The following is a 7,558-nucleotide window of genomic DNA, read 5'->3' as shown; positions in this document are numbered from 1 at the left end:
ATTTTCCTATATTTGCACGTACATCGATACTGACATGCAAGCTACCTACAACTCTTAAGCTGTGCCAGGTAATTCTTGTTAATGATTGTAGTAAAGTCATCACCTCTTAAGTATTTTGATAAAATCCTAAATTCCATTTACATATTGAGAATAAAGAAGAATAGATAAGCCAATTATGGATATAGGCAAAGAGATCCTGGATAATGTTATGTGAGAGTGATCTTGGTGGTATATCAGTTTAAAATCCTGTTAAATAAACATTCAGATAAAAGAGATGAAAACTTTTGGTATTGCTGCAGCTCTGAGGATATGAGCCCTAATCATTGTGTTTTTAGGGAACCTAGTTTGGTGTTGCTGCAAATAATCTCATATGTAAAGGACCCATATGTAGTACATTGGGCTTGGGCCTATTGTGAGAGTTTGAGTTTTATATATTATTTCTCTCCAGAGCATGATTTTTCAGCTGAGGTGACCTTACCTCCGAAGCGGCGAATATGATGTCAGGGGATGAAAAATCTATATGTATAAAGCACAGAAATATATGAAGTACATAAACAAATGCAGCCGTATTAAAATTTCATGGTGGAGGCGATTAGGGAAATGTCTAAAAGCCTCTTTGGGTTTGGGGGGATGGTAAGAGAAGGAGGATATTCAAAGAAACGTGAGAAACATTGCTCTAAAGTGTACCTATGTGGATGTGGGCCAAACCAGCACTACATCAGAAACGACCTCAGTAAGAAAAGGTAGATATGTCAGTGTCAGAACAGCGGAGAGTATCAGATCCTTAAGCAAATACTCTAAATAGTGTATCTGAACTGAGAAAAATTAGTTGACATGTAATCTTTTTAAAGTCGTCTAATATTAATCTCTCTGTAACTTAAAGATTTTCTTAACAGGTGTAATAATTGGGTCTTTTTCAGTGTAGATACATCCCTGAGTACCATTTTGTTGGCTTGTTTTTCCATTTCACAATAAAGTAATAAGATATAATAATCCTCTCAAAAAACTTAATGTATATTAACAATTTTTCTTCTTGGTCATATAATAATAAGAAATTGCCTTTTGATATTAAAACCACATCATATTACTGTATATTACAGTCAAAATTAAATTTCCACAGAGAAAAGGAAAAGAAACTAACCATGCCAAATACAGGTTGTACTTATGCTATGGAATTTACCCAGAATACAAAGCAGTCATCTTTGAAAAATGCCGCAGTTAAATTTTAATTATAGCCATCCTAATGAGTGTGAAGTTGTGCAGCATTGTGGTTTTGATTTGCATTTCACTAATGATTAATGATGTTTAGCATCTTTTAATGTGTAATATATTGGCCATTTTTAAATCTTTGGAGGAATGTCTATTTAAGCCCATTTTAAAATCAGGTTGTTTGATATTATTGTTAAGTATAGGAGTTCTTTATATATTATGGATATTTACCCCTTATCAGATATATAATTTGTAAATATCTTTTCCCATTCTGTGCATTGCCATTTCATTTTGTTGATTATGTCCTGTATTGCACAAATTTTTTTAATTTTGGTGTATTCCAGCTTATATATTTTTACTTTTGGTGTCATATCCCAGAATTCATTGTGAAATCCAATGTCATGAAGCTTTTTTCCCTATGTTTTCTTCTAAATATTGTATAATTTTAGCTCATATTTAGGTCTTTGGTCTATTTTAGTGTTTATGTAAGGTGTAAAGTAAGAGTCCGACTTCATTTTTTGCATGTAGATCCTAGTGTTTCCAGCTCTGTTTGTGGAAAAGAGTGTTCTTTCTCCATTGAATAATCTTGGGGCACCCATGTGAAAAATCATTTGTCCATATATGTGAGAGTTTATTTCTGAACTCTCTATTTTTTTCCATTGATTTATATGTTTATCTTTATGCCAGTACCATACCGTTTTGATCATTCCAGTTTTTGTAGTAATTCTGTAATCAGCAAGCATGAGACCTCCAATTTTTATTCTTTTTCAAAATTGTTTTGGTTATTTGGTGTCCCTCGAGGTTCCATATGAATTTTAGGATGGGTTTTTCTGTTTCTGCAAAAAACAAAAACAAAAAAACAACATTGGGATTTGATAAGGATTGCATTAAATCTGTAGATCTCTTTGGGTAGGGTAGTATCCCTCTTATGTGAATAATTTCATTTTATCCATAGAACTATGAGGTAGATACTATTACTTTTCTCATTTTAAGTGTATGGAAACCGAAGTTTAGCAAGATACAATCAATTTCGAAGTTCCACATGTATAAAGAATGGGTGCTGGAATTTGGACTTAGGTAGTCTGACTCCAATGCCAAAGTTCATAACCAGTTGACATGCTGCTATTTATAGCTTTGGCAGTACACATATAAAGTAGCAATAAACTAGGTAAGCATTCTGCAGTGATCCTTGGTTATATTTTCCAGGTAGCAAGATGACAAAATCATTTTAGTTCCTAGTGGAAATTATTTAAGTATATTTTTAGTTGGTTTACTACAGCCTACCCTCCAAACAAAAGAATTTAAGTGCACAACAATTTGATAAGATGTAGAAAGTAAGTCTTTGTAGAGGAGCAATATGAAGATGATGAGAGAAAGTCGAAAGTAAATGAACTTAGACAAAGCTTTGATTGGATGACTGTTGACTCTGATACTACTCTGCCAAAATATAAGGAAATATTATTTAAATTGGACACTCTCAAATCTATACATATATTTTGTTGCTTGAGGAACTGAACCATGTTTTCCAAAGTCACTGTAATATTTGCTATGTGAACGAGGGTTACTGGCGTGCAAGAAGAGGATCAGAGACTTAGTTGAAGTCATTCATTTTATAGCTGAGGAAGCTAAATACAAAGAAGTTACCTTAACTTTCCTATATCACAGATCCGATCGAGAGCAAAACCAGGCTAGAACCCAGGTCTTTGACTCTGATGGATGCTCTTTATATTAAAATATGATAAATTACCTTATTTTTTGAAGAAACGGGCCTAGGTTGTAAACAAACCATAAACTTATTTAATCTTAATTAATTAACAGATCTTATTTAATTATTTAATTAACAGATCTTTTTTTTGTGAGCCCACAGTGAACAAGGGACTATGCTAAACACTATTAGTAAACAAAACTTTTCAGATCCTCAAGGGATATTTAGTTGAGAAGGGAGTAGGATATAGCTTTAGAAAGCATTACAAAGATAACTTGCAAATATCTACGGGGTAAAAAAGAACATAAAGTAGCAGCACATCTCTAAAAGGAAGTTACTTCTGATGAATTTGCAGTAGAGGAAATAAGTGGTAGGTAAAACTGAAGCAGTATCAGTTATACAGATAAGATAGCAAATAGATATTTATTATTTTTTAATCAAGTAAATAACCTGGGAAATGTTAACCTAGAACCAGGATTACAAAACTATTTTGTATGATGGTGAATGACCCAGAAAAATTATACGAAATTAAGCCATACATAACTACAATTCACAGCTATATATGGGGGTTCAGAGCTCAGAACCCCTAAGTAAAAACTTCTGATTCTTGTTTTTATCTCTTATATTCTTTCCATTCTTCCTCCTCACTGTCTCCATCAATCTTTTTTGCACTCTCTTATAATTTCATGCCTGTACTATTGTAATAACCAAAATTAGTCTTCCTACCTTCTCATTAGTCCTGCACATCACTGTCAGGTCATTCTTCCCATAGCACGGTTTTATCCATGTCACTCTTCTGCTCAGAAGCTTTCTACCTCTCCCCATTTTCTACTGAATAAAGTTCAGCACCTCAGACTGTCACCAGAGGCAGAGCCAGATTTTAACATCAAAAGGAAGGGAATCTCAGGTATGGCCTGCTTTGTTGGTTGAACAACAAGAAAAAAGTACTTTTTTTTTTTTTAATGACACCATCATTTACCTTTTCCACTTGTCTCCTGTATTAACTTTCATACTACTCTCACTAGCATCATTTCATTATAATCTTAACAACTGTTATGTCAATGTATTATAAATTACTGAAAAATACCACTTTTCAGGAGAAATATGCTCAGGAGGACTAACTCTGTCTGCTCCCCTTGTAAACTAGGATCTATCTGTCATTCCAAGACCTCCAAAACATATCTCAAACCTCCTTACCTAGATTTATCTCACTATTCATCAATAATAATTTTCCAATCTGGCCAAACTGGTTTATTCACCATTCATTTCCTGAAAGTATCTTGTAGCTTGAACTAGAGATGTGGGAATAGAAATGGAAAGAAGTAGGGAAGTATGCTACTGATGGATTGGATGGGAGGGGTGAGAGAAAGGAGCAAATTACGGCTGTCTCTTAGGTTTGGTCTGAGCAACCAAATGGATGGTTGAACTATTTATTTACTTACATGAGGGAGGGGGCAGTTCAGAAGAATCCTATTTTGGACATGTTAAATTTGAAAAGCCTATTAGCTATCCAACTAGAAGTATCACAAAGGTAATCATTAAAAATAATGGATTTGGTTAAGGTAATTTAAGGAAGTGTTAGAAAAAGGAAGCAAGTAAAGGATCAGAACTTGAGACAATCTAACATTTAGAGGTTAGACTGAGGAGGAGTCAAAGAAAAGAAAAAATGGTCAGTGAAGTAAGAGTGGGATTTCATAAAAGCAAGATAAAAATGTGTTTTAAGTAAGAGAAAGTGGTCAACTGTGTTGAATATTTTTTACTGAAGAACCTTGCAATAGGAGCACCATGAACTGACTACTGTAATTGGCCACAGTGAACTGGTGGATAAGTTCAAAGGTCAGTGTCCACACTTTATCAAGCTGAAGAGGTTATGAGGTTGGTAAGGAAGCGGAGACAGTAAATGTAGACTACTATTTTGAGAAGTTTTGCCATGAAGGAGAGCAGGAAAATAAGGTGAAAACTTCATGTGGATGTGAAGAGAGGGCTCTTGGTTTTTAGTTGGAGATCCTAAACCAAGTTTATATGCATGAGCCATAGAAAAAAAGGGAGAGGCTGATGATATGGGGAAGAGAATTACAAAAGGAATGAAATTTTGAATGGGAACCAGAACACAAGAAAGATCATGGACACTTCTGCAATTGTAACTAGAGAGAAAATGGTACAGGTAGGTAGAATTCGTAGTAGAAACACAAGAGCATTTTCTTCTGATTAACTATTTTCTCACTGAAGTTTAAGTGAAATTACCATCTGAGACTGGTAATTTGATGTTAGGCCCATGTCTCATTCAATTACTCTTTCCTGAAACATGCAGCTGAGGCTTCTGCTTCTGGCCTTATAGAATAACCTGGACCAGATTTGCCCTTCTCCTATAAGCAATTGGAGAACTGGATAAAACATGAAATACCTAAAATCAGACATTGGATAAAAGGCACAACTGTGATCCCTAAGAGAAGGGAAAAAATGAGATGAGCCTCACGATAGTTTCAACAATAGAAGCTATTTAAACTGAAGCACAAAGAATAAAAAACAAACAGAGCCTCACTGACCTTTGGGATACTCTCAGGCAGTGTAATCTGTGTAGTGGAGTCCCAGAATAAAAAGTAGAAGAGAATTAAAAAATTTGAAGAATGAGTAAAATTTTTCTGGATGCTAAACAGTAAACTCACAAAATTCAAGAAGCTCATGAGCCCTAAGCAGAATAAAGCCACACCAAAGCACGTTAAAAACTATTCGTTTAGAATTATGCAAAATATCCTCCAAAATAAAAATACCCTTCAAAATAAAGACTTTCATTTTCTATAAAATATTTTCCAAAATAAAGACTTTTTCAGAAAACCAAAAGCTGAGAGAATTCATCATTAGATTACTTGTACTACAAGAAATAATAAAGTTCTTTAGACAAAAAATTTATACCACTTGATTGGAAACTTGATTCTGCAATAAAGGATTAAAGAGAGCCAGATGATGAAGATGAAGGCAAATATAAACTGTCCTTCTTTTTGATTTCCTTAAAGTTGGGTTGGGCAGGGCCATCTATCCCCCTCCTTCCAGGGCTGCTCTCCTCCCTCATTCCACCTCTACCCCCACCCCAGTGGCCTTGGCCATTGTTGATATCTCCTATGAGTGATGGCATCTCATCATGGCAGACCATAGAGATAATGAGCTTCAAGACTATCACAAAAATGATGCTAGAGAACGAGAACATAAACAGTTGTCTTAAACAGTTAAGGGAATAATGAAAAGAATTTACCAATCAGTATGAAAATTGTCTGAAAATGATCTGAAGGCTACAGTCACCAAATCTGGATAAGTTATGGGTGAAATACTTAAAGAATTAATGGAAGAAAAAGTCATTGTTAAAGCTACAAATGGACCAAGATATGTTGTGGTTTGTCATTGTCAGCTTGAAAAAAGTAAGCTGAAGCCAGAAACAAGAGTTGCTTTGGATATGATTACATTAATATTTTCTAAGGTCTACTGGCTTACAGCATGTAGCATAAAAACACAGGGAATATTTTTTTTTTCTGAGATTGGGGCATTATAAACAGATCAAAGAATAAAGAGTGGTAATAGAAATACCTCTTATAAACCTAGAATTATTCCAGTTTAGGGATAATACCTCTAAAGGGCTGTTTATTATATGGACCACCAGTTATAGGAAACACCAATTAAACAAGAGCTGTTCTTAGTCAGCTGGACTACAATTTCTCATATGTTATATCTAGTTCTATTGCAGACAAGTGCACTGGTGAAAGTTCTTGTTTGATTAGAGAAATGTTTAATTATGAAGGGATCATCAGCTATGCATTTAAAAAATTTATTTTTATTAGTCTCAATTATACAGCACCATGGTTAGACATTTCTGCAATTTATGAAGTGATCCTCTCGGTTAATTTAGCGCCCACCATTACAATATTATTGCCTATGTGCCCTACACTGTATTCCACATCCCTGTGACTGTTTTGTAACTCCTAATTTGTATTTCTTCATCCTTTCACCTTTTCACACTGGCCCCTACTCCACCTCCCCTCTGGCAATCATCAGTTTGTTCTCTGTATCTGTGAGTCTGTTTTCATTTTGTTTGTTCATTTCTTTTGTTCCTCAGATTCCACATATAAGTGAAACCAAATGGTATTTGTCTTTCTCTGTCTGACTTATTTAGCTTAATACCCTCTAGGTCCATCCATGTTGTTGCAAATGGTAATATTTTATTTTTAATGGCTAATATTCCATTGTACATATGTACCATAACTTCTATATCCAATCGTCTATAGGAAGGCACTTTAGTTGTTTCCATTGGCTACTGTGAATAATGCTGTAATGAACATCAAGGTGTATATTACAGATAAATGTTTTCAAATTTTGGGGGTAGATACCAGAAGAGGGATTGCTGAGTCATACAGTAGTTCTGTTCTTAATTCTTTGAGGAACCTCCATATTGTTCTTCATAGTGGCTACCAGTTTACATTCCCACCAGCAGTGTATATGAAGGTTCATTTTCCCCCACAACCTCACCAACACTTGTTATTACTAGTCTTCTTGATAACAATCATTCTACCAGGTGTGAGATGGTATCTCATTGTGGTTCTGATTTGCATTTCCCTAACAGCTAGTGTCTGTTGGCTGTTTGTATGTCTTCTTGGC

The 7,558-nt window shown here is 34.7% G+C and overlaps 1 pseudogene; it reads left to right on the top strand.

Moving 5' to 3' along the window:
• Window positions 1–1,576: 1,576 nt before the first annotated feature.
• LOC112485012 lies at window positions 1,577–6,882 on the top strand (annotated as a pseudogene).
• Window positions 6,883–7,558: the final 676 nt, after the last annotated feature.

The sequence above is a fragment of the Pteropus alecto genome, unplaced genomic scaffold, assembly GCF_000325575.1.
Source record: "Pteropus alecto unplaced genomic scaffold, ASM32557v1 scaffold95, whole genome shotgun sequence".
Lineage (NCBI taxonomy): Eukaryota > Metazoa > Chordata > Mammalia > Chiroptera > Pteropodidae > Pteropus > Pteropus alecto.
This window is presented reverse-complemented; position numbering and strand designations above follow the sequence as displayed.